Source organism: Falco naumanni, chromosome 3 (assembly GCF_017639655.2).
Source record: "Falco naumanni isolate bFalNau1 chromosome 3, bFalNau1.pat, whole genome shotgun sequence".
NCBI lineage: Eukaryota > Metazoa > Chordata > Aves > Falconiformes > Falconidae > Falco > Falco naumanni.
In genome coordinates this window covers 27773993-27799966 of record NC_054056.1, presented here as the reverse complement: position 1 = coordinate 27799966, position 25974 = coordinate 27773993, and the positions used below count along the sequence as shown (strand labels likewise).

The 25974-nt window shown below is 45.1% G+C and overlaps 1 protein-coding gene across 5 annotated transcripts in view; it reads left to right on the top strand.

Moving 5' to 3' along the window:
- RREB1 (ras responsive element binding protein 1) overlaps positions 1-25974 on the top strand; it is a 125772-nt gene that overhangs the window by 2084 nt on the left and 97714 nt on the right. The gene's annotated exons all lie outside the window — the stretch shown is intronic.

The following is a 25974-nucleotide window of genomic DNA, read 5'->3' as shown; positions in this document are numbered from 1 at the left end:
CGCCGAGATGCTGCAACTTTTTTTTTTCAGCAGAGGAGGGAGGGCGGTGGATTGAACTTTGTCATGTCGCAGATAAGTTTCCTCTGGCTTCTTCTCCCTGCACTTCTCCCCCGCCTCCCGTCCGCACGCACGCTTGCTTTTTTCTTACTTTTTTTTCATTTTTTCCTGCCTTCTTTTTGCCTTTTTTTTTTTTTTTTTTATTTTCCCCCGTTTCACCTCTCGTCCGCGATATCTTTGCCGGCTCGGCATCCTCGCCAGGGTTCTGCAGGAGGAGGAGGAGAGTGCTTCTCCTGGCTCAGCACATTTCCCGGCCCGCTCCGCTGCGCACCGCGCGGAGGCCCGGGCGCCTCCGTGCCCCGCCGTGCCCCGCCGGGCTGCCCGGCCCGGGGCTCGTGGTCCTGCCCGCCGAGGAGCCAGCATCCTGCCCGGCAGCCGCTCGGCTGAGTTCCGGAGGGAAGCAGGGGGAATCGGCCATTCAGTTTGAATCCCGACTCCCTCTGTTCGCCTGTTTTGTAGATGCCATCGAGCATGGTTACTTTCTCAAAGTAGTTACACGTCTAGTTCGGTGTGATTTGGCAGCTGTGGACTAGGAGGGACAGCAAACAGTTTTCTTCCCATTCCAGCATCCATCCCTGTGCCTTGGAAAAAGAATTCGCTTATTAACAGGAGCGGTGGCTAAATAACGCCGTCTTGTCACCCCTGCAGTGCACAGTAGACAGCTGTTATGGTGGCTGAAGTTTTTTCGTTGAGGTCTGTCGTTTTGACACAAGCACCGAGTTTTGTTACCGCAGTTCCTGTTTTCCACAGGGTCAGCGTGCGTGAAAGGGATGCAGTGACTCAGGGTCAGGCCAGCCATATTTGTTTTAGGTTTTAATTTTCCCTTTGAAGACTTAAGGGTATATAGTCTTTTCTTGGTGTGCCTGCATAATGCCGATTAGCCTTAACGGGAGTTGGGTACATCCAGGGAAGAATAGGCCCTTTTGTTTGTTAGAAACCCAGAAACAGCATGAATCCATCATCCAATCAATCAGAGTACCAGGGCTCTCCCTCACCTGCTGGCAGGGACACATCCAGCCTCCTCATTTGCTGCGGGGCAGCTGTGCTGGGCCCAGTGCAGCTTCTTCTGCTCCCTCACCTTCCTCTTCCTGACAGCTGTATTTGGAGCTGAATTCTTACTGTGTGGTTGAAAGAACACCATCCTTGAAGTACAGTCGAGTAAACTTCTGCTCTAATTTCACAGGCAGCTTCTTGTTGTCAAACTGTTGTTTGTGCATCAATAGCCACTGTTTACGTAGCCACTTTTACACATTTCTTTTACTAAGTAACGAGCCTAAAGAATATATATATATATGTATTTGGCTTGGTTTTAAGACAGAATATAACAGGGTGTTTGCTGACTGTTTTTCTGTGTCTTTTCTGTTTGTGGTGGTTGGTTTTTTTTTTCACCCGGACCTGGATGTTTGAAGCTTTGTTTGCTTGCAGATTTCAGTGTAGTGAAACATCGTATTCTGACTCAGCTTACCTAGGTTGCATGCCCATTTTTAACTCTTTACAATATTCAGTGATCCTCTGACAAAATGGCTTTTCTTTTTGATTCTGAGAGTCAGGAGATTCTTGGAAGTTTCAAAACTGGGAAGGCTGAATGTCTTCACTATCTGTTAGCAATATATATAATCTCCTTTGCTACCAAAGGCAAGTGCAGTGTTGCCCAAGGCATAAAAACATTGACTTCTGTAGTGCTTTTCTCAGTCCTTAAGGATTTTATGACTTTGCCTATGCTGAAGTTGCACTGCAATCGTAACAGTAGCTTGACTTCAGCCCATGAAAGTTTCTTCTTAAGTAGAAATAATTTGGATTGCTCTCAATTGGATTTCCCATTTAAATAAAAAAATGTTTGTGTACTTAATATTGTATAGGTTAAAAACATATAGATAAATCCCTTTGGTTGTATTCATTATCCCTTGTAAAAGTAGGTGGTGCTTAGAAGGTCATAGGATAAGTGTTGCTAAGCAGCTAAACAGAAGGATGCTAAAATTAACCTGAGTGTTTTTGTAAGGGATTCACTTTTTAAGTTGCAGTAGTTTTTTTATTGACTTAAAATACATTTTTTTGATAGTAAAACATCTGAACAAATACTTAAATGCATAAATAAAGCTTTCCAGGGGATTGTATCGAGTGTATGAGTTATCTACACACAGGAGAAATTCCACCATCCCCCAGTATGCCTAAATTTTACCAGCATTGGGCCCTTGATTTGTGCCCTTTGCAAATGTCCTTCCAGAGTTATCTGTTGCTCCAAGAGCATCTGATGTATGTTGGATAGCAGCCTGTAGGGACAGTCTTGGGAAAAAAGAAACTGGAAAGGTTCCCCGGGAACAGGCAGAAAACAAGTAAATCCTGTTAGTCTGAAATCTATGCATGTGCAGAAAAAGCCCCTTTTAACTTTTTGATGAATGATGCCTAAGTTTGGAAATCCGTGTTTTAGGTGTACACTCTTAAAACATGTGAAATCATGTCTTCTTTCAGGGCAGTGAAGGTTGTTTTAAAATGAGTGTATTATTGGACCATGTTACTGGACCAGTTTGAGACAGCTGCTTTGATGATGTGGTAGCTTCTTTCTTGGGAGATAATTGTCTGTAGAGGGAGGATGGTGGTGCTGCTGCTGCTTTCGGTTCTCCCGAAGGTAGTGAGAATGCCTGTTGCTCTGTGTCTTTTCCCTTTACCTCCTCTCTGAATTCAAGCGGGACGGTCAGTCATGGGATCACAGCTCACAGCTTTAAAAAAATTACGCTTTTCCAAGAGTATTCTGCAGCTTGGAAGGGGGCCAGAAACTGCTTTGTGTTCTTTTGAGTACAGCTTCATTGTGGATGGAGTGCCCAGGTACCCTGCAGTTTTCCTGGGAAGTGTCTCGAGGAGCAGATGTAAACTTTGAGGGTGAGGAAGGAATTGCCTTCTGTGACTGTCCGACAGCTCATTTCTTATTTTGGGGTGGGAGATGTGACTTGCCAAATTGTTGTTCAGCATATAAAGCAGATTTTCTTTGGGGAGGCGTATAGGAATCCTTTCTGTTTGTGTGTGTGTGTGTGTGTTGGGTTTTTTGTTTGTTTGTTTGAGATAAAATATTCTGCGTAAACCACCACCTATGGGAGCTGTGCCCCCCTCCCCATTTAGCGGCATCTTTATAGGCTGTAATTTGAAAGGCAGGACCTTGGAAATGCCACTGTCTGGTGATACACTGAAAAGTTAGCTATTTGTGTGGAGCCAGGCAGGGCTTGAAACTTGCAGAGCTTTGCCAGGCCGGGTTTGGTTATCAGCGTTTGATTACAAATGAAAATAGGTGAGGTTGGCTGAGGTGGGAAGTGCTGGCTCTGTTCTGGGGTACTTCTGAACAGGAATTTCAGGAGCTTTGACTCTTTGTTCTTCTTCAGTGCAAGAAATCTGATGATGGCTTATCTTTGATGTCTGCCAGTCATGATGTTTTTCCCACCTGAAGGTGTTCCTCCACCCCACCCTGCAGCTCTGTTTTGAATAGCAACATTTGAGGGCCAGTGACTTAGAAGAGGGCAGACTTCCGAGGCAGCAGTGCCAGAGCATCTTATCCCCCTTCCCTTAGCGCTTTACACAGAGCAGGGTGACAAACTTTATTTAGAGCTTGTGCTGATGCTTTATTACGAAATGTTAAAAGTACAAATAATTGCCAGCTGGGGCATATGCTGTGGACGCCCTTTGGATGGCTTGTTCATGTTGTGCTGGAAAAGGGTCAGAACAAGGAAGAGGGCCTGGACAAAAGGGAGAGAAGAGTCAGTGGGATACTTGGCTCATGGCTGTGCTGGTGATAAACCTGTTAGAGCAGCCTCCTGCAGTCAGAAAGGAATTGTCCTGATGTAACTGAGCAGCACCTAGACCTGTGCTTCCTTTAGAAACAACATAGGCTTTCTGGTGTATCCTGCTTTTTTTTTTTTTTTTAATAGTGGCATTTCAGCTTTCAGGTTGGCCAGCCTAGCAATCAATAAAGGTGGTTGCCTTTGAATAGGTGCTTTACACAAAATAACTAGTTGATGGGTGGAGACTGTTTATTCAGAGTGATTCAACTAAGTAAGGCCGAGAGAATCTGAATACCTCTTTAAAGATGCAGAGAAAGGCAGCTGTTTTAACAACAGGATTCACCTGCAGAGTCCTAGCCATCTACAGAGGTGCCTACACCGAGGGAGAAGAAAAGCTGTCAGAATCCCCCAGGGGCGTTGTTAGCCTCCTGAACTAAAATGGGTATTCCAAGGACCATTAGAGAGGGAGGCCTTGGTACCTCCACCCCCATCCCTGTCTCCTTTGCTGATCTTCCCATAGAAGCATGTGGAATGCAACTTTCAAACTCTACTTTTCCTGCACCTAACCTTCCTGAGCTAAAATGTTTTGTGTTTAATCTTACTTACTTATTTAATCTCAAGGTTTCGAGACATCTTTTTCCTTTTGAAGAAGACATACCCACATCCTGGTGTCTGGAGTATCTTTGAAGATCCATTTGCACGAGGGATGTTACTTGTGCAGGGCTCAAAAAGTGTGGGAGAACTGCTTGCACGCAGTCGTCAGGTGACTTCCCAGTGTAATTTCCGTCAGCTTTGAAAAATTGAATTTTGACTTTTGAGTCACTCTGGGTAAAAAGTATGTTAAACATCTTGGACATTTTCTATGCCATTGTGCCAGTGACTTGGTCATTTGGTTCTACAGGAAAAATGTATTTTTTAATAGTGGAATTGCCAGTCTCTGATACATGTAAGGCTTCTCCATTTGTTCTCTGCTGGTGGATATTTTAAAAGGTGTTAGTATGTGCTTTCTTGAAGCAGTACAAACCTACTTGTAGGTGTTTTAGGAATAGGTGGCCTGCATCAGTCATCAACAAAGCTTTTTTTTTTTTAGTTAATTTAGGTATGTGCTTCCTCTCTGAGATGAGAGAAGCAAGATGTTCACGTTGAAGTGTAGCTGGCTTTTATCGAGTGTGATTAGCTGGGTTTAACTCGACCCCTTGTTAGTCCTGTTTCGTACGGCAGGTGATGTCAGTGTTCAGGTGTATCGGTACCTGGGAGTGCTTTGCTCAGAGCGCTTGCATCACAGCAGTAAATTACATTCCTGTGTTCAGGCCGAACTCCTTCACAGTCCTAACGTTACAGTTTGGATAAGGGAGAACTGCTTTGGATTTTGCACCAATAAGCAGCAGTACTTCCTTGTCTTTCCTTTAGGGAGCAACATCACTTTTAGTTTGGACCACTCACAGCTTTGGGTAGGGGAAAGAGCCTAGCTTTAAGTTCCTCTTTTTGTTACACAAACTGTATTTTCTTCATTAAATTAAGTTCATTAGGTCTCATTGCTCGTAGTGTTTTAAGAACATGAGAAGCAGCCAGGACATGAATACCTGTGTGCTCTTCCTTTGTGTTTGCATTTTTTCCTGATGTTGATGCATTTGCCTGTGTATTGAGGACCACAGGTGGCTGTGGTGTCTTGTGCATGTGCTTGCCTGCTTTGTCCCCTCCTTCTCCCCAGAAGCACTAAGGTATCCTGAATTGCTGTGTACCTGGATAACTTGCAGCACAACTCACATATTTTACTGTCTATACATCTTGATGCTTTCAGATGGAAGGAAGAAGGGCTGCGGGAGGAAGCTTGCTTTTTAAGTGAGGCACTGAAGGTCCAGGAAGTGGAAGCACATGCCGTAGCAGCTGGCTGTGGAAGAGATGTGGCTGGGTTACTGAGGGCTTCCATTTGTGAAGTTTTGACTGTATTTTCCAGCAGAAGTATGAGTGCAATGACAAGTGCTTCTCTACAGAGATGTAATTTACGCTTTGTATTTAGTTGATTTGGAGGGTATATTTCTTTTGGTCTTTTTTAACAGCTGCAGGTATCATTTGTTCTTCTTCCCTATTAGATGGCCCAGTCAAGTGTCACTTAGTACATATTACTACATTTCCAAGTAAGGTTCAAAACTGTGGTCCTTGGCAGCTTCTGGAGCAAGTCTTGGAGCAATTTCCAGCTTTTACAGCAGATAGGTGGCTTTTCTGCTTGGTAAGGTCTCTTCATGGTCTTTGAACAGTTAGGAGTCTTTGACTGTTGCAAAAGGGTAAAGAGAGCTGTATCACAGCGCCCCTATTTTCCCGGTGTAAACTCGGATTGTTGTTGGGAACTGTGCTTTTCTTTAAATAGTGAGGAATTTATTTTGCTATCAGTGCTACATACACTTTGTGGGAGAAATCTTCCTTGTCTCTAATGCGAAATGGCAATGTCTTTTTGCTGAGCGTGAAGCGGCCACCACGTTTGGCCTAACCAGAGGGTGAATTTTGGGGGGTGAGTGAAATGATCTGTACCTCAGAGTGGATGCCAGTTACCTTGGGAGGAAGCCATGCAGATTATAAACTCTGCAGGAAGGAACTGGTGGATTCTGTAAACTCTGCAGCTCCGTTAACTGCAGTTCAAGCAGTTCTCAGTCTCTACTTGCAAAGCTTTTGGAACTTGTAAGCTCTTTAAATCTAGCAATTGAGGATTTTGCATGGTTTCCTTTTCCCTCAAGAAAGAAAAAAAGAAATAAATGGCAAAGTTACTAATTTTAAATGCTCAGAAGTCAGCAAATGAAAATTAAGGTGTTCGTAGAACAGTTAAGCGGGCCAAGATGAACGCAGATCATGCCTCATTATGGTTGGTGTTGTGTTTAATAAATCAGTAGATGCGTACGTAGCATGTAGAAGTGGAAAACATGGCTTCATTCAGAGCAACAGCAAAATTCATTCAGGCTTCACTGGACTAAGATTTTATGTGGTGTATATACAGCTGAAAGTTCTTGAGCATTCATAGTATGAAAGATGCCAGGAAACTTTAAAAAACTGAAATGCTAATAATGTCTATGTATTTTCCTGGTGCTTGAAATTCCGACAGGTGTAGTTACAGAGTCAGCACGTCTGTTTTAGGAGCTTGTTTGATAAACAGCAAATTGAATTTGTGATATAATAGCCTATTTTGACTAAATTATCTCTGTCCTCGTTTTGGGCATCGCTGAAACAGTGTGGCCATTGCTGCATCCCTTTTCTAAATCCTAGAGGCTGTGCTTTTACTTTCTTGAGTATATTTGCACTAGTGAGTGGGAGGAGGACTTGTCCTTCCCAGGCCTGTCCTTCTCTGCAGGAAAAGGGGAATGTAGAGAATTCTCCCTGAGGATGGATCTGGGACAGAGATGGCCCCTGCATGTTTGGGGCCAGAGTTTTTATTTACATCGTTGCGTAACTCTTAATCTCCATAGAGAAAGATGTGGGTTAGTAGATTTGCAATGTGGCAGACTTGCATGTGGCCGTGGTCTGCCTGATAGTATTGCATAGTAGATGTACCAATGCCTGCCTGGGGTCGTCCTGGAGTATTGGGTGACCCTGTGCAGAAGGATCTGCTGTTGCCAGACTTTCGACCTTGTGCATTGGCAGTCTCTCTTGTGCCTGCACTGCCAGAATTGTCTGACTTGCAGTAAATGTTTCTGTTTGTGTGCACACTGTCTTTTCAAAATGATCGCAAAAAAGTATTTGGGCCAAAAATAATTTACACTGGACAATAAGATACTAGCAGCATGTGCAAACTGGACACTGTAGTTACTGTCCCAGCTAGTAGTTCAAATGGAGCTGCACAGCCCAGTAGCCCAGATGTGGATTAGAAAAGTCCAGACTGCTGATCTGAAAATTTCCACTATTTTTGGTAATGGATGTTTATATGAGCGGCCTAATCCAAAGACCCAAGAAGTGAGCTGGTGGTGGTCTCTGTTTAATTCCCAGTATACAGATGCCAAGTGTTAATGCTCTGATTTCCTACACTGTAAACTCTTCGGGGCAGGGATCAGCATTCAATTACAGAGTTTTGAAAAGCCACCTAACACATTGTGGAACTGACCTGTTCGGCACTACCTCAGTATAAATGTTTAATTAACTATCTTTTTACCCCATAGCGGAACCTTTCCAGATACCAAGGTTGAGGCATGCTGGAAACCTGTGCTGCTGTGGTGTGTGCTTATAAACAGAGCTTTGGTTGCAAGGCAGAATTTGGGCAGTTCTCATAAATGCCTTGTTTGCACACAAATGACAGAGCATTTTTTTATTTTGTTATTTCTTGGGCAGTGTAGGTGCACGTATATGCGTGTGTTCAGGGGCCTGCGTCTGGGTGTTCTGTTCAGAAGCAAATGCACTCCTAGCTTTAATATGTGTTTTAAAGCATCACAGTCAGACCGCGTCCTTCTCTCTCCCTTTTGCTTTAGGTCTGTATGTAAACATGACAATTGTCAATGTTCTGAAGTTGAGAAATTGGAAGAAGAAGCTGGGAACAGAAAGATGTTGCCCCCTCAATACGTCACCATCCCAAAACTGAAATGAAGTGCAATTGCTGGCTCTTGCCATTCACAAAGTAATCTAATTCTCTTCCCTTGACTGACTTGCGTTGTAGCTTTAAACCGAGTTCTTAAATCATCCTAACGGTGATGTATGTATCGTTTGCTATGTTTATAGAACGTGAAAGCATATGGAGTAATGGAAACATCTAGAAATTAGACCTCCAGAGAAGACTCCCATTTTAATCAGGTTACTTACTTGGATTAAACCAACCCAAATTTAAAACATGTGGGCTCATGTACTAAACTAGTTGCATTTTCAGCACTCCAGGGGTCTGTCTGGGAGTTTATCGGTGCGTTGTTGTAGTCTGTTCCAGCCAGATTTGTAGGAACACCAAACTTGGTGTTACTAAGGTTGGAATAAGCTGATGTCAGATTTTTGTCCACGGTGCATAGCAAGTAGAGGTCAAACACTTGTACAGCCGGTGATACTATGACTTGTTAAGAATGTACACAGCAGGTCGCTTTTCAAAACATCTTTTGAAAAGCAGCCTGTGAGAGCAGTGCCATGTAGAAGAGACATGCATCTTCCTCTGGCATCAGCAAATGGATGCATCCTATCACATTGGACTGCTGAGCGTGTTTAGTCATGTTACTGTAATAAGCTCTGGGAACAGGAATGGGTTCTGCCCTGTTGCACTTCGGGAAGATTTGAATGAATTTGACTGGTTTGTTCCAGGGAAGCTCGTGTTCGTATCTGCTGCTTTTGTGCTTGGTACAGAGAAGGAAGGAATCGAGTTTGTTTCTTGGCTGAAGGGGGCTTTCTTTGCAGTTTAGGATTGCTAACATTACTGTTCTTAAATTCTTATTCCTTAGAAGAGTTAAAATTAAGATTGTAAGCAACTCCTGGAATTGTTAGTGTTTCTGTTGCTGGCAGTGTACAGATCTGCTTGGTTTTGAGACTCTGCTTCACACAGGTAAACCAAGTATTGGGGACCCTTCTCTTGCTTCCAGCTGTAGCCTTCAGGCATCCTTATTTCTCCTGCCCTGGTGAATCATACTCCATCATACGCAGATGTAAATTTTAAATGTGCTGTGGTGGGGGTTAGTGCCTTTATCCTTTTCTTTCTGCCTTAACACATGTGTGTGTCGGAGGCAAGTCCAGATCAAGCCAGAAACTTTGAACACAGTTACAATTATGCTGAAGTGGGTTGTTCCATTTAAGTCAAAATACTGGCATGGGCAAAGCTAGGGGAAGTGCTTCAGGACTGGGGCCTGCATTTAACTTTCAGAAAAAGTATTCCTGACACAAGCCAGAATCTTTAACCTGTGTGAGCTGCAACTCCAAACTCATCTCACTGACTTCAGTTTCTGACCTACTTGAGAGGGTGCTGCTCAGCCCAAGGAAGTGTCACAGGTCTCACAGCCTGAGAAGAGTTGGCTGTGAAGAGAGTTGGCAAGAAACGTGGCTTTGAACCCAAACTCCTTCAGTACGCAGTGTCTGCAAGAGTTAAACGAAAGCACTCCAGCAGCTCATGTGCTCTCTGTGTGTGCATACTTTCCTAATCTTGACATGGGGTCTGAGCTGCAAGCTCCGAGGGCGTACGTGAAGTTGGCTTGGCTGTCACCTCTTCACTCCCTGGATCTGGCTGCAGCTCAGCACGGGGACGCTCCCTGCCGCTGGGATTACGGGTTGCAGATAGCCAGCTGCCCAGAACCTGCCCCATGGGGTTTGGGTGGGCCGAAAGGTGCCCTGGCCCGCCTCGCCTGCCCTCGCACTGCTTCCTGCCCGTGTGGGGAGCAGCAGAGGGAAGAAGTGCTGCGGCAGCCCCTTCCCTGCGCCTGGAAGGTGTCGATGTCTTGCACCCGCCTTGCGCTCCCGGGTTGGGCCGGGTGAGCTTCGTCCTGCTCTGCCATCATTGTTTGTCTGGAGAACAGCTGCCTCCAAGGTTGGGACTGTGCTTTACAACAGGGGAACAGCTGTACGGAGCAGGGCCTGCGGGCCCATCGCTGATGCTGGCAGGCTGTCCCTGCGCGTGGGGGGACGGAGGACAGAGCATGCGTTTTTCTCCTCTAGGTGACAAAGTCCTAAGGGCAGCTTGGCTCTCCGGGAAGAAAAACTACGGTTCCTTCAACCCCACAGCACACTGTCAAAAATCACTGAGTGTTTTGGACCAGAGGCTGGAAATGAAAGCTGCCTTCTATTTTTATTTTTTTTTTCACTTGGATTTCCTTGGAAAGGCTGCCAGTGGCCACCTCACCCCACCCTGCAGGCGTGCGGGCGGGAGTGGGGGTAGCCGGCAGGAGGGAACATCACCAAAAAGGCAGAGCAGCTTGGCTCTTGGCCACGCACAGGAGCAGGAACAGCTGCCTAGATGGCCCCCGGAGCCTCACTGATGTCAGCAGAACCAGCGCTCCTTAAAACGCGACACCCTCTGTGGGGTGTGAGGGGGAGCAGGGCTGGGAGCAGGTTTGGGGGTGGGGGGGAAGCAGTACATAAAACAGCCTCCAGAATCCCCTCCCCCCCCCCCCCAGTTCAAAGCACCTCTACTTTCTATAGGAACGGGAAGGTTTTGAATAAGTCAGTGAGAGTTATGAGAAATTCGTAAAAGTAGAACAAATTACCAAACAGGAGGAGCAGAAAGAATATGTGTTGTAAAATTTGTGTGTGTCTGCGATGTGTCTGTTTGCTTGGGTTTTTTCCTTTTAAGAGAAGTGTGGCTAGGAACGCCTCAGCACTGTTGAATAAATCTGTCAGTGCCATTCCCTTCTCTCTGCCCTGTGATGTCTCTGAGAACCTGTCACACTGTGACAGATCATACTGTCAAACATCATACTGTGTCTGAAAAGTATCTGGCTTTCCTTGGGATGCCGTATGAAATACAGCAGGATGTGGCATCCTGCAGGGAGCATGTCATATGTGTGCTCAGTGGGCCTCCTGCGCTTGCTTGAGCAGGGGAAGGGAATACACATCAGAACACAGTTGTTCGCAGCTCCCTTCCACTCCCCTGCGTTGTTCCAGAGAGATGGCACTTCACGTTACCCGTGAGCTTTACCGAAGCTGTCTCTCCTTGCATGTTGGTACCAAAGGGTCCCTGGTGGTGAGAGCCTCTTTGTGTTTAAGGGTGGTGGGGCTATCTGACCTCTGTGGTGTGGGGTGCACAGTGCAAAATTACCCTTTTGAAAGGTGCTGAACTGAATGAGTGCGGCTGCCTGAGATGACCTCTTCCAGTTTAATAGCTGATGGTTTTCGAAAGTCACAAGAAAATCTGATGTGTAGCTGGAAGTGCTGAGGGAAGAGGATACCAGCTTTTCCAGAACTGTGAAGCTCAATCATAGAACAAGGTTGGACTGGACATGAAACTGGATTCCAGGGTGACGTGGTGATTGCAGCCTCTGTTGGCTTTGCTTCTTCCCACAGCTGGGGACTTGATTTTCCCAGTAGGCCTGTGCCAGCATAGTCCTGCTGCTAGTCTTGTGGTGTTACCCCAACACAGAAGTTGTGCTTGAATCGCTTGCAAGTGGTATGCAATGCACAAATCTAGGCAGCAGGGGTAAACCAGCCTATCCGGGCTCGTTGCAAAGCTGAATTTGCAAAATGCTGTCTCCATCAAGGCCAGTGTAATAATAAGTTGCAGAGATTCCGTCTTGGAAAAACAAACAGCGTAACACAGGCGTTTGGGGAGGAGAGTTTTGTGCTCGTTTATAAGGCTCTTACTTTTTGTTAACTCAGGTTAACTTTACGAGTCAGATTAACATTTCCTATATCAATCGAGAATTCTTGTAGTAATTAGCAAAAATGACACAGGGTCACAGCAGTTGTATGGGACTGAGTAAGCAGATACGTTCTTTTCAGTTGGGACAGTGGGATGAAGAATTTAAATCTGAAGGTCACAGAGGGAGACAGTAACAGAGGCAGAAAAAGAACCTAAATGCTCTAAATCCAGTTCTGTGTCTTCACCATTAGATCATGCTTCCTGTCTAGGCAGATGAACCCACATAAAAACCTTGGTTCACAAACAGATGACATTCAAGTACTACCAGCATTGTAAAATATGGCTAGGGCTAATATATTTGCTCTGACTTTCATCTTGAGTGCCTGGTGGAACACCTGTAAGTATTTACATTTTAACATGAGCTTTTGTGCTTGTGAAAGCAGACAGTTTGACAGCAATGACCTCTTGCACAAAAGCCTGAATAAGTGATGAACTTCCAACAAATCCATGACCTGAACTCTGCTGGATGCATATTGAAGGGGACAAGTTAATATGGCCTGTGGCAGCGCCAGCAAGATGCCTGGCTCTGTGCTGGACTCTTCTGCTGGAGATGGTCTGCAAATGAGCCTCTAATCACCGTCCCTGCCCAAAGGCCTGGAACTAAGTGTGCCTGTGCTCTCTGCCCAGGTGAGGGTTCAAGCAAGTGTTTGCTGCAGGAAGGACTTCAGGTTTTCCGCAGTTTTCTCGTCCTGCTGCTTGGCCCTGACCCTGGGTGAAGGGCTTGGTTTGCATTGCAGAGAAGGCAGAAAGGAGGATGTGTCTGTTCCCTCCCAGGCGGCGCACTTCAGAGCTCGCTGTGCGTAAATTGAATGGAGCTGTAGTTAAAACTTCAATTATGGGCAGCTCAGGAGTTGTATGTGTCTCTGCTGCAAGTGTGGTAACCACTGGCTGTCAGGCAGGGAAGACAGCCACAGTATGGTAACCTCTGAAATCACCCTAACCTGAATCACGCTGAAGCTGTGGCTCAGGTGGTGTTTCCTCAGGACTGCCCTGTCCTGGAATGAGCCATTCCTGCTACCTGCTTCTCCAGTGACATTTGGATTCAGAGCAGGGAACGCCTCTTCAAGCTGGCAGAAATGCCTCTGGATCTGTGGCAGAAGGTTTTCTAGTCCGTGGAGTAAGTCATGCTGCATTTTTTGCCTGCAAAACTGAAAACTAGAGGGAGTCCTACCTGTGTCTAGTACCAAGTCAGACCAAAATCTAGTGCAGGATGCTGATTGAGCTGGATTTATCAAAACAGAGTATTGCAAAAGGGCACCTATTAATGATGCTTTCCTAGTATAGTCTACCAACAATGTGCAGCCTCTGGAATCTCTTGAACCAAAGGGGTTTTATATAGGTACAGTATTTAGGTTCAAGGATCCTTTTTTTCTGAGCTTTTCCAGTGGCTTTTTGAACCTGTACTGACACATGGCATGTTTTGGTGGTGAGTTTTGCGGTTTTAACTACATGCTTTGTTAGAGAGGAGGTGAAAAAACAACTTTCTAAACCTGCCATTTGATGCTTCCACGGGAAGCCATTTAGGACTTGTACTATGGGAAACAGTAATCATTCACTACTGACCTTCTCCACACCTTTCAGGATTTTTTGTGGGCCTCTGCTGTATCACCTCTGTGGCCTTCTTCCCAGGTTGGAGCCCCAGTCTGAGTATTGATTACTGTGCAGAAGTTGTTCCATGCTTCTGATCACATTGTTCACCAACATTTGTTAGAGCTTCAGTTTGCCTTTTTAACATCTATCGCAGGCACATGCCAAAAGTACTTTATTTGTCTACATATTTATTGCTGTAAGACATATACTTGGACAGGCTTAAAGACTTCCAGGTGCTGCCAGGATTCTCCTCTTCAGCAGCTTTTTTGGGAAACTTCCTCAGTGTTGGCAAGTTACAGGCAGAAGATACTGACTGGTGAGGGTGTTTGCTGGTCTGGCTCAGTTACTTCCATCCTGATTGCTTGAGAACTGCTTGTTTAAATGGTGCTTTGCTCACTGCTTTCCTTCCCAAATACCCTGCCAGATCCTAACAGCAGTGCCCCTAAATCCCTCTGCTTACTATTTCTCCCTGCCCCTACAGATGACAGCCTGAGGCATGCCCTGCGTGAGACATGGGGCTTTTTTCCTTGCCAGCTCTGGGCAAGATCCACTCAAACCAAGTGACGCTACTCACGAAGAAGTTTGCCTGCTTTCTAGTGCTAGCCTGCTTATTTGGGATGATGACTAGGATTCACCCATCTGTTTGGTCTCAGCAGGTACCAGAGGAATTGTTTTGAGCCCTCTGAAGTAAAATGATTATTGATGTAACTACTGTGTTCCCATCTCCTTTTTTTGGTAGTCTGCCAAGCCACTTGTCCATCTGTAGTGACTGCTCCATGTTGGTGGACTTGGGAGATTTTAATTTTTGCGACCAAAAGAATTCTGCTTCTGTACTAACCATACCGCTAGTATTTACTTACGTTAGATCACGACCAGAGTGCTTTACAAATTGGTGCCTGCAATGCTACTGAAATGCAGCCACTTCTGAAGTGGAGAGTGCGAAAGGAGAGGTCATGCTAACCCCTTTCTCTGTGTAAAGAGCTGCACATTCTTCGGTACTGACATAGCCTAAAAAGGAACCTTGGCTTTTAAAGCCCTACCTTAACCTGCCTACCAAATGATGCATATTACTTGATTTGTGTTTAGCTGATGAAAAACTTTATTCCAACTTGCCAGAACTGGGAACTTGGTTGCGAGGATGATGCTAGCGATTTCAGTCCTTTAGGTAAAGAAAGCCTTTCACAATGAGAACTCAGCTCTGTTTAGGTTACTTGTTCCCTTTATTAAGCCTCTCAGGATTGATGAAATACAGTGGTCTTAGGAGAAACAAGCCCTGTTCATCATGTAGTACTGGTTTATAACGATAATCTTTCAATGTCGTTGTGTATGAAACCATTCTAATAAGCTGTTTGGCACTTCGTGCTGGGCTCTGTGAATTATATAGTGTTTGGAAGTAGCAAGCATCTCTTTTGAGAAAGGAGGCAGGGACTGTCCTTTTAAACCATCGAGTTGTGGTTGTAGTTCTGACTGTTGAATTCAGAGCTTGTCTTGCATTGCTCTACTGCTGCTCTACGCATTTAGTATCCTACATTTAAATTTAGTATCCTAAAAGGCCGTGTGAGGACCAAGGAATGGAGCCCTGGCATGGCATATGCTTTGTAGGTGTCTCTCTGCTCTTGGACGTTAGGTCGGGAAAACTTAAAGGCTAAAATAAAGTCATTGTGTATGTGTAAGCAGGAGGGCATGTTTATGTTTTTTTAATTGGAAGTATTTTCTTAAATGCCTTTTTTTCTTAAGGTACATATCGTAAATATTAAAGAGCTTAAATATCTTAAAGGTACACCCTAAAGTGCTAGGCCAAGAAGCTGATAAGGGTTTTTTGTGTTTGGCCCTCTTGTCTTAGGAAAGTTCAGTGTTGGCTGGGTCAGTTCTCTAATCTGACTTGTGCAGCTGATTTAGTTGTACCAGTACAGGGAGGCAGTGGAGAAGGCATAGCAGAGGACATGACTTCTGGTTGCAATGTAGATATAACAGATTTTAAAAGCCCGTGCAGTCATCATCAGTGCTCAAGTCGTCAAAACCATCACGTCTTTATAGTGAAGCAGGGGCCAGGAGGAAACGTGGAAGAACTAAGTGGAATGCCTTTTTGCCAGTTTCTTTGCAGAGGGTTGGGATCAACGTTGGGTGAAACTGGAGGCATTGCTTGCTAGAATGGGTCCTGGAATCCATGCAGCAGTGTTGCTGGGTTGATGAATTCCTGCACACAGAGCCTAGTCCAGGATCTGCTCCATGGGGGCAGGGGGTGTCATTATCAATGTCTGTGGCATCTGTCCTTGTATATAGGACCTGCATCTGCTGTGTTGTTGGACTTAGAATCTTTGCTGGTTTGTAGCTGCAATACTGAGAAATAGCAGCACAACCGTTTGGAATTTTTTGAAAGTGCTTCATTTTAAACTTGTTTATTTGTATCTGCATTCTGGCTTCCAGGTTCATTGAAGGGTGAGAGTGAGTATCCACTCCATGGCTATTATCAGTTGATGGGTACTGTGATGCCAGTAACTGTAAGAGCGTCAGGATTATGGTTAAAAGAGTTACTTTCCCCTGCTCTCCCACTTGTGCTATTCCCACTTGCCCCTGTCTTTCAGGTACATTGTGGTGTTCACCTTCAAAGGTTGTATTTAACACCACTTGTATTTAATGCTTTTCCCCCCACCACTTCAAGGCAAGTTTTCTTCCAGGTACGTGACTACAGGCAGTGCAAAGGGAAGAATCTCAATGGAGATCTGTGCTAGATGTTTGTTATCTCATTGAAGCTCCTTTTTCTAAAGCATCTTGATACTTGGGTATTTTCTCCCAGTTTCCCCCTTTTTGATGTGTCTTTGCCTGGGTAACTAAAAAAATTAATAGTGATGTTGAATTAGTGACTTCAGAATAGTTTCATTGGCAACCTAAAGGTGCATTTGACATCACAGGATGAAGAAGCAGCAAAACGAGCTTAAGGAGGGCGTTTTGGTTTTATTTTTCACAATTTGTTTACCCCCTCACCTGTAGCAGTTCATTGCTGTTGCACTGTAACTCACCTACTCTTCAGAGATGCTGGTACAAGGGTTTGTGGCGTTTCTCTGTAAGCCTTGTCTCTACAATGATCTGTGTAGCCAGGCCTCTAATTTTTTCTGTCTTTCAACAGCCTTACCTCACCAGCTTTTGTTTTGGTCACCGGAGGGGAAGCAAACCATAGGCTTTCCCTGGTATGGGAATGAGCAGCTGAAGGAAGGGGAAGAGCTTCTGGCGAGGTATTGACCCTCAGTGCCATCAGCACAAAACTACAGGCTGTTAGCCTCAAGAGGCTTATGAGTTTCAGCTGTGAGAATAGTCTTCCCACCTTACTACACATTCTCTGTTTGCTCTCGTGATGAAAAGCTCTTTATTGCATTAGCTGTGCAAAAATTCTGTTGCTTATGTAAATCAGGTCTCCTTTAGCTGTTCTTTCTGCTCCCAAATAGATTTCCATCTGAAGAGAGTATCTGTCTTAATCATGCTTGATACTGTGTAAGGAGATCATGTTTCATCATGTAAGATTGTGATCCAGGTTTTGTTCCGGCTGAACTGGTACAAACGTGGTGCAGCTTTGTCAGTCTTGGTGCAGTGTCTTTTGTGGAAGAAGTCGGTTTGAGTAGCCAGGAGCAGGGTATAAATCACTGCACAGAGATGCCAGCTTAAAAAAAATAGTAGTGAAGACTGATGTAGGTTTTATTGGAATGCCCAGGCTTCTGTTATAAGATATGGAACTAAACATACTCTAAAGGCCAAGTAAGTACAGTAACCGCAACAGCACATTTCCAAGAGAATTGTCTTGTTGCAAAGGAACATAGACTGTGAAGGGGCTTTATGGCATCTGCATACTTAATACAGGCTCTATCAGTAGCTACCATCAGTTACAATAGTCCATTTGTTTTTAGATTTCCGAAGTTATTTTTTATAACTGTTTGGAGGAGTAGCATATAAAAAAGGGCAGCATGTAGAAATCTAAAACTCCAGCCAAAAGACACCTCCTTTTTGTGTCTACGTGTTGCAGCTGTCTATCTCTTGGCAGCAGGCAGCCTGTGTAGAATGTGAGGTTTTAGTGCTGAAGCGTGGAAGAGTGAATTAAGGAGTTCTGAACTTAAAACATTCTTCTTTTCTAGGGAATTTCAATCCTCACCATTGCTTAGTTATTTGGAGACTGTTAGGGTAGGGTTTTTTTCTTCTTTTAGTAACTATATTCACAGTAATAATTACATGATATGATAGAGGTTGCTAACTCTCCAATTTTCTCAGTTATTCTACAGTTTAGTAATCAAATGAATTGGAGTCAGTTGCATGGATACCCAGCTGGGAGGAAATACAAAAAAGAGCATGCATGTATTTTTTTATGGGGAGGAGAAGAGAAAAGGGGGAGGTTTCAGGTTTTTACCGTGAAAAAGACCTTTATATAAGCCAAATAGATGTTTTGTTTTAGGGATGTCAGCACAGGACATGTTGTTTCTGTGTAAACTATGGATAGCAGCATAATATCTGGGGCATAGTAATACTTTTTTGATCTCCCCTTGTTACCTGGAAAGGCAGAGGATTTGTGAAATGAGCCAGTGTAGCAGCTTCCCCCCAACAACTCAGCACTGTAAGTATTTACATTTCAGAGTAAGTAGGTGCACACTTCTGTACCATGAAAACAAAGTGACAAGGGAAAGGTAGAATAACACATTGTCAGGCTTTCCATTAAAACCCATTTTTCAAAAAATGCATCACACGTGCAGTTACGCAGGTGTTGTGAGAGTAGAGGGTGGAAACCATGTCCTTAGTGTGTGCCGGGGAACAGGATTGGGGTGATAACCTCCCATCTCCCTGGCAGACTAAATCCTTGCCTTTTGCCAAGGCTTTTCATTATTCTGGCCTGGTCCGGGATACAGTTTTCCTTTCAGCTGAGACGTTTGTACTGCTGTAGTTGTTGCATCCGCACTAGGCAGGCAGAGAAGGCTGGCACGGGCAGTTTTGTATGCCGGTAGTACTGCTGCCTTGCTGGCAAGGGTTGGGCTTCCCTGACTTAAAAAAGGTATGGTTAAAGTCGTTTGGCTTTTATGTGTGTGGATGAAACCTGACTTTTTGCTCCACAGAAAAGGTTAAACCTTTCTGAAACGTGTAAGTCGTAGTGTGCAAAGGCTGTGTGGTGCTTCAGCAGGTTTCAGTGCTGGTTTTTTTTTTTCCTGTTCATAACTTTTGCACGGCTTTTAAGCTCTCGCTCTTTGGAAGGCTGGTATTAAAAGGAGTGGGAATCATCCCAGGGAGAGGAAAAGGACAAGCTAACCTTGGCACCTGGGGCCTGGCTATTATGTCGCGCTTCCTCTGCGGGGCGGCGCGGGGCGCGGGGCTGGCCGGAGTGATGTTCTCACAGCAAATGGAGGAAGTTGCTCGAGCAGAAGCAGTGCTTCTGGATCTCCTCTCGCCTGGGGGATGGGGCAGGGTGGTGAAAGAGGGTTATACAAAGCACCGATCCCTCAGTTACGTGCACAGCTCGACAAACTTTTTGGTAAACCGGATACTTTGGGGAGGCCGGGAGGGGTTGGGGGGCAGAGATTGTTTCCCTGGCGGCCGCTGGCGGTGGGGAAGGTACCACGGGAAGGAGCCGGGGAAGGATGGCGGGGGGCGGCCACCCCTCTCCCTGGTTGCTGACTAAACAGTTATGTCAGCTGGCAGTCGGCGAGGCCTGGGGATTTGCGATATAGCTCCTGGAGGGTGGGGGTGGCTGCGCGGGGGGAAGGGAGGGGAAGGGCTGGCCCTGCTGCAGCAACTGCTGCTCCCGCTGCCTCTCCGTTGGGCTCGGGGCAGGGAGGCCTGGCTGCGGGCGCCCTGGGCTGCGGCCTGACCCCGGCAAGCTTTCGCGGCGATGCCTGAGCGAAGGCGACACGCGTGCATCCTCCGTCCTTGTTTGTTTAAACATCGGCGAGGTGCCTCGAATAGCACCCCCAGCCCGCTGGAAGGCCGTGCTGTGCAGGAGAGCATTCCCATCCGACTGGTACCCGTGCCTTGTGCCTTCCTCGCCCGCTGAGTCAGGGCCCTCCGGAGCACGCGCCTCTGCCAGAACAGTTGGAGCCTGTTGCTGGGGCGTGAGGAACACGCTCCCATCCGAGCTCGGCGCTGTTTGCAGATGCTGGGGGAGAGAGGGCAGCCCTGCGGGGCAGAGATGCGTGTTTGTCCCTCGGCCAGGCTCTGGCTGGAGCTGCTGGTGACGGTGCTGGTGACAGTGCGAAGGGCAGAGGCAGCAGCAGCAGCGAGGCGTGGACAACGTGCTGCCTGTGGTCTGCTGCAGGTAGAGACCTCCCCGTCTAAACACAGCCCAGCGCTTTTAGAAGGTAGACAGTGAATTCTGGCGGCTGTTCAAGTTTAATGTTTCCTTTCTTGGCCTTGGAGGCAGATGGAGCCCAGGGTAGCCCTTACACAGATCAGGAGGTATTTATAATGATTCTTTCAGGTCGGTAATGTTCAAATCCCATTTTTCTGTACTTCTTGTTTTGTTTTCCATAAATTGTGCGCTGTTAAAGTTGGAACAGCCTTGGAACAGCTGCAGCTTCTCACCCATGTGCTTTCCTCCCCTCTACCCCCCATTAGGAGTAAGTGAAGGAGGGGTTGCATGTGAATCACCTCTATACCTATTTCACTTCTCCTGTCCCAGCAATGCAAGACAGAGAAGGACCCTGTCCTGACAGGCAAAAAGGGTGTGTGTCTCAATTGTTTGAGGTCAAGTGAGTTAGCTGAACACAATTAAAAAAAAAAAAAACCTCTCTTGATGCTCCTTAAGGTATAGCCTTACCATGTCCAAAGCCATGTTTGTGGCTGTGCAAGACCAGTTAATGGGTTAACCTGCATCTTAATGAACATTAAGATAGATTTTTTAGTAATGTTAATATGACCCAGCTGAAGCTACCGTGGCTGTAGTCATGAGTGAACCTGTCTGGCCCACATTGACAAGTTTGCTGGAGGCTTTAGTTAGTAGCGCAACGCCAGTCAGTGTTTCTAATGGTCTAATTAAGATGATTTGCCTGTTGTTTTGTTGGGGTTTTTTTGTTGTTGTTGTTTTTGTTTTTTTTCAAAGCTGAGTGCACTATGAAAGGTGAGTGAAGGCTGTAGAAAAATGTTTATATTGTGATGTGGAAATCCACAGATCTCACCTAGGAGTTGCTTTGTCGTACCTTTGTGCAGCTCTCATCACCTCAGTGCAGTTCTCAGCTGGGTGTGTTGTGCCTGGCACTCCTTCACAGCACACCTGGATGCTCTTCTATGCACGAGTCAAGCAGTAGCGTGATTTCGTAGGGCCTCGCAATCCTTTGCCAAGTGGCCTTACAGATGAGCTGGGCAGTTGGACTTACGACAGTTTGTTCTCACCAAAGTAGATGTCTGCCAGCCGGTGTGGGAAGGTTATAAAGCACTAAAGTATCCGAGCGACGCCTCAGTCTCTGCTCTGCTTTAAACACTCCACTTGCGACCAGCACAAGAGCAAGTGCCTTGTGAGAGGGTGTTAAAATTGATAAAACCTGAGTCCTTAAACATCTCGCTTTTTTTTCCTCCTTGTTGTAGGTAAAAAGGCTTGTTTGGTGGTGGGGTTTTCTTGAGAAGAGGAAAAAGTCTTCAGGAGATGGGAAGACACTCAGAAATTACTGTTAAGCCAGATGTACATCATCTGTTTTTTAAAGCAGTCAGATTGTCCATGGCTCTTTGAAAATGGAATTAAATTGAAAGGAGAGGGGTCTGTAACGGCTTGAGTGCTTAGATATAGGCTCTGAAATGCTGAATAACCTCAGTTCTCACTGACTTCACAGGGAGCGCTTCTGGAAATGGCTCTTCATGCATTGGGTACAAAGCACTACAAGTGCGGGTAAACAGTTCTTTAAAATATTTTGGCACACTGAGAAAACTTCAGCGAGTGCTACTTGGAAGCTGAACACTTGACTTCTCAGGGATAAGATCAGTTTAAATAGGTGCGTTTTTCTTCTTTCTGTGTGCATGAGAGAGGGGAACAGGAGGGCAAGTAAAAAAATCAGAGGAAAAGACCTCATTGCTGACTTGGGAGACTTGTTTGACCTTCTGAGCCCCATGCACTTGTCTGTGGTTTCCAGCCAAAGGCTCTCACTTTGAGAGCGCCTTGCTTCTCGTGCTGAACTATTTTTTGACGCACTGAATGAATGCAATATGTTAACACTCCTGTAAGTCCCAGAATTGCTTGGCTGCCCCTTGCCCTGCCTGCCTCGCGCTGGCTGAAAAGGTACCATTGTTTGTTCTGCAAACAGTGGGTGATGGTTGTTTCCAAGGTGACTATGGCGCTGTTGCTGCCCTCTAGTACAAAAAAAAAATTAAGGCTTTAAACACCTGAGAGCATCCCACTGTCACCAGAGACGGTGGGAGGGAGGAAAAAGCTGTTTGTTTGAGCTCTCTGGGCTGGATATTATAACACAGATGGAGGAAATGCCAGTAAGCTAAGAAGGGGCAATGCATACATTTTGTTTACGCTATGAAATGTTGTTTCTAAATAGTGCACAGGTGTAGCTATTGAAACAGGTGATTATTTTTAAGGATGTCTCTCTGATGAGAAGAAGCTATGGTAAATTTAAGGTCTCTCAATCGCACTGCTCAACTGTTAGTTGTAGTTTGAGTTTACAGTAGTAATATTCTGCTTTTTCACTTAATTAAGAGGATGTTTTGAAGACTGCTCAAGCAAGGGTGTATGGACTTCCTACAGGGAGAGCTGAAAGGGAACACTCAACAGTTCTGCTAGACTTGTAGGTTTTCAGATTGTTTTGGAAAATAATTATTTGGGGTTAAAGTATGCATCCCCCAGAAAGAGAATCTCAGCAGTCAGTTCTTCCATTGCTTTTGTGTGTTTTTGGAAGGCCTGTGGTACTCAGAACAGTGACTGACTTTGAAGTGTCTAGGTGGATGGATTAGAAGCATTTTTTCAGTTGTCTCCCTGTGCTGCTTGCCCATCTACTGATGCAGCTGTTTAGTATGGGGGGGTGAGTTTAAAAAGAAAAAACTTTTTTTAATTGCTTGTGGATGCTGCTAGCAGAACTTTGCCTTCCCCCCCATCAGGTTTAGTACAGTTCATACGCAGGTTTCAGTAAACATTAACCACTTTTATCAGGGCTCGCAGCATGCTGAATGGTTAGCAAAGAGCATGTACTGAGAGAGACAGAGAAAATGAACAAGTCCAAGGTCAAAACGATGGTAGATTTTTCCTTATTAAAATAGGGGGTAGAGAAGGTTGACTACACTTTGTGAAAAAAGTATGCCCATTAAAAAAAAACTTGGTTCTTGTCCTTAAGCTTTCATCCAGGTGAGAGTATGTGGGCGTACTGCAGGGTTGACGTGCATCTTTAATTTTTCTTCTGCTTTAGTGAGATGACCAGAACACATCAGCCCCCCTCGTACTCTTGCTGACTGACAGCATGAACTCCTTGTGACACAGATCAATCCAGAGCAGAGTATGATCTTCGCGGTCGCTTGTCATATCTTTATATGGGCCTGCTCCTGCCCAGCATCCACAAAGCTCCCGCTGACTTCAGCAGTGCACAGCCAAGCACAGGCAGCAAGAGATCACAATTTCCTCCTTTCCTTGCCTCCTTGAAGCAATGATACAAAGCCATTCTGGTTAGGAAGGGTAGTTAAGGAACTGTGGTTTAGCAGTTCGCCTCACCTTTCTTTCTCTTGGGTGACTTGGATGTTTCATTATTGCTTTTGAGAAGTGCAGTGCTACTAATTTTTCTGCAAAATGAATTGCTGTTGATCAGCTTAGCAAGGAAAATGAGGTAATCTGCAGGTAAATTAATGAAACAATTTTAAGTTGGGGTGTGGAAAAAATGCATTTTGAAAAGAGCATGTGACCTGCTCTAGTGAAATTTGTTGAAGCATCTGATGTCAGGGTTCAAATTTTAAATTATTTTTAATTGTGCAAATCAGCATATCCTGTCCCTCCTAGTTTCATTCAAATAATACTTTGCAAAAGAAAGAAGTAGCAGCATTCACCTGCATGTTTCCTAGAAAACAGCATCATTGAAAGGTTGTACCTCATTGGAAAGACACAGATTTACTTAAAAGATACATCAAACACAGAAGAAATCTAAACCGTGTGTGGCTGATCTGACAGTAGTTTGAGAAACACCCTCCGCTGCATGCCCCTTAAATAAGAAACGTGTGCGTACAGTTAAAAATCTCATCTTTGTGGTGACACAGATGATTCAGTGCAGGAAACGAGAAGAATCTCATTCAGCAGTTAAGCATTTGTGGGGCGGGGGTGTGAGGAGGTCATGGTGTTCACCGCACCCGGTTAGAAACCTTCGAGCTCCTTTCCCTACTGCATGTTGATTTAAATCACGACTGATACTGGAAGCATCAGCGCGAGAGGCAAATCCCATCCTGTTTGTTCCACTGGACCAGCTGAAGGATGAAAGAGAGACAAGAAGGGACTTTGTTATTGCTTTTAAACTTTTAACTACAGACATTAGCCATCCAACTCAAAACCATCCCTTGTCACAGGAGGTGCAAGGGCTCAGCTCTTGCATCCTGCTGGAGCTGAGCTGTGGGGTGGCCAGGCCAGCACATGGAGGAGGGCTACCACCAGGGCTGCAGTGGTGGCCCATGTTCTTCCTCCTGCTGTGGCTGCCTGCTCCTGGGGGTGACGGAAGGAGAGGAGCTTTAGATGCAGGCTTGCAATTATAGCTTCTTGGAAGGTGCCTTAGTTCATCTAAATATAAAATACGGACTGTGGTTTTGTCTTAAATATTTGTGGGATTTTACCAAACCACTACAAACAAACAAAGTAAACAGCAGTGAAAAGTGACACATTTCAGACAGGATTTATTTTTTATTTTTCTTTTGCAAGGTGATGTGGAGACTTGTACTCTGTGACTCAGTGTTCAAAGGAAAGGTATTTCTCAAACTGAGAACTTCTTTGTTCATCCCTTTCTCCCAAACTTCCCAAAGAGCTTTATTTTAAAGTTTTTCAGGAGCCTGGGATGTAATTTTCTTTTTAACTCTGTTGATGTTTTCCCACAGCTTCCCAGGTGTTTTCACTGCCTTCTCCAAATTTAAAACAAAAACAAAACCAAACAAAACTTCCTTTCCTAATAGGCTGATCTGGAGTTGTATTAGAAGCGTTTGTAAAGTCTATGGAGGGAAACAAAATCATGTGTGCTACTTGAATTCTAAAATACATTCACTTCATACTGAGGGCAAGTTTAATGGGAGCATGTACAAAACATTATATGTGTGTGTGTGTGTGTGTAAACTGTTGCCTTGCTTGGAAGCTGACCAAGGAATAAAGTTAGACAGTTTTTAGGTCGCTTTGATGCCTCTGCAAAAGCATATGCAGTTTTGTATTTGCTGTAGGTCTCCAACTGATAACTAGCACTAATGAAGTGGCTTTTCATACAGTTTTATTGAAATTATTTATGCAAATACAGTGCAAATTTTATTGCAAAAGCAATCATTTACAGTGCACAGCTGGTAAACAAAAACATTACCATTCATTCTCCAGCGCCTCAATAGCTTCTGCTCGGTTCTCACCGCTGTAGCAGGCTGTATGTGCTCCCAGCATTTATTCCTTGACTCTCAGCAGACCCACAGGTTTTATCTGCTGTAGCACTGAGGTGCAGGAGTGGCACTCTCTCTTGAAGAACCACTCATCCTGTTTTGCCTTCCCCTCCCTGCCTCTTTTTTTAACCTCTGTGGAAAAATACTTGTACTGTCAGTCTGTGAGACCACAGTCCTGTTCCCCTCTGAAATTGTTTCATTAAAGGCTCTCGGAGGACTGTTAGGTGCACTGGGGGCAGCAAGAACTACATGCATCCCCTTTTTTTGATACCCTTGCAAAGGCTTCAGTGCAAGAGTACTCAAATCTCTTAACACGTGACATCTTTTGATAACACAGTGAAGGGACTCATACCATCAACCATTACAGAAAATCTCTGTCCTTTCTCCTTCAGCTGGGGAGACAGTCTCATTGTGGTCAGGTTTAGCTTGGTAGAAATTTTTTTGTTGGGCGAGACATGAGAGACCTCTGTGTCACGTGGGCACCAGGAAAAAATGGGGTGCACTGCACAGCCTTGGGGCAGCCAGGAGTGGTGCGGGAGCCATGGCTTTTACATCCTATCAGCATGTAGGTGGGCCTCAGTTAATTTCTTCTCTTACAGAAACGTTCACTGCCTCTGCCACTGTACTTCAGTTATAGTGTGTGATCTGGGCGGGGGGTTGTTTAGTTACTGAGCTCCATACAATGGAGCAGGTGACAATTACTCACTCATA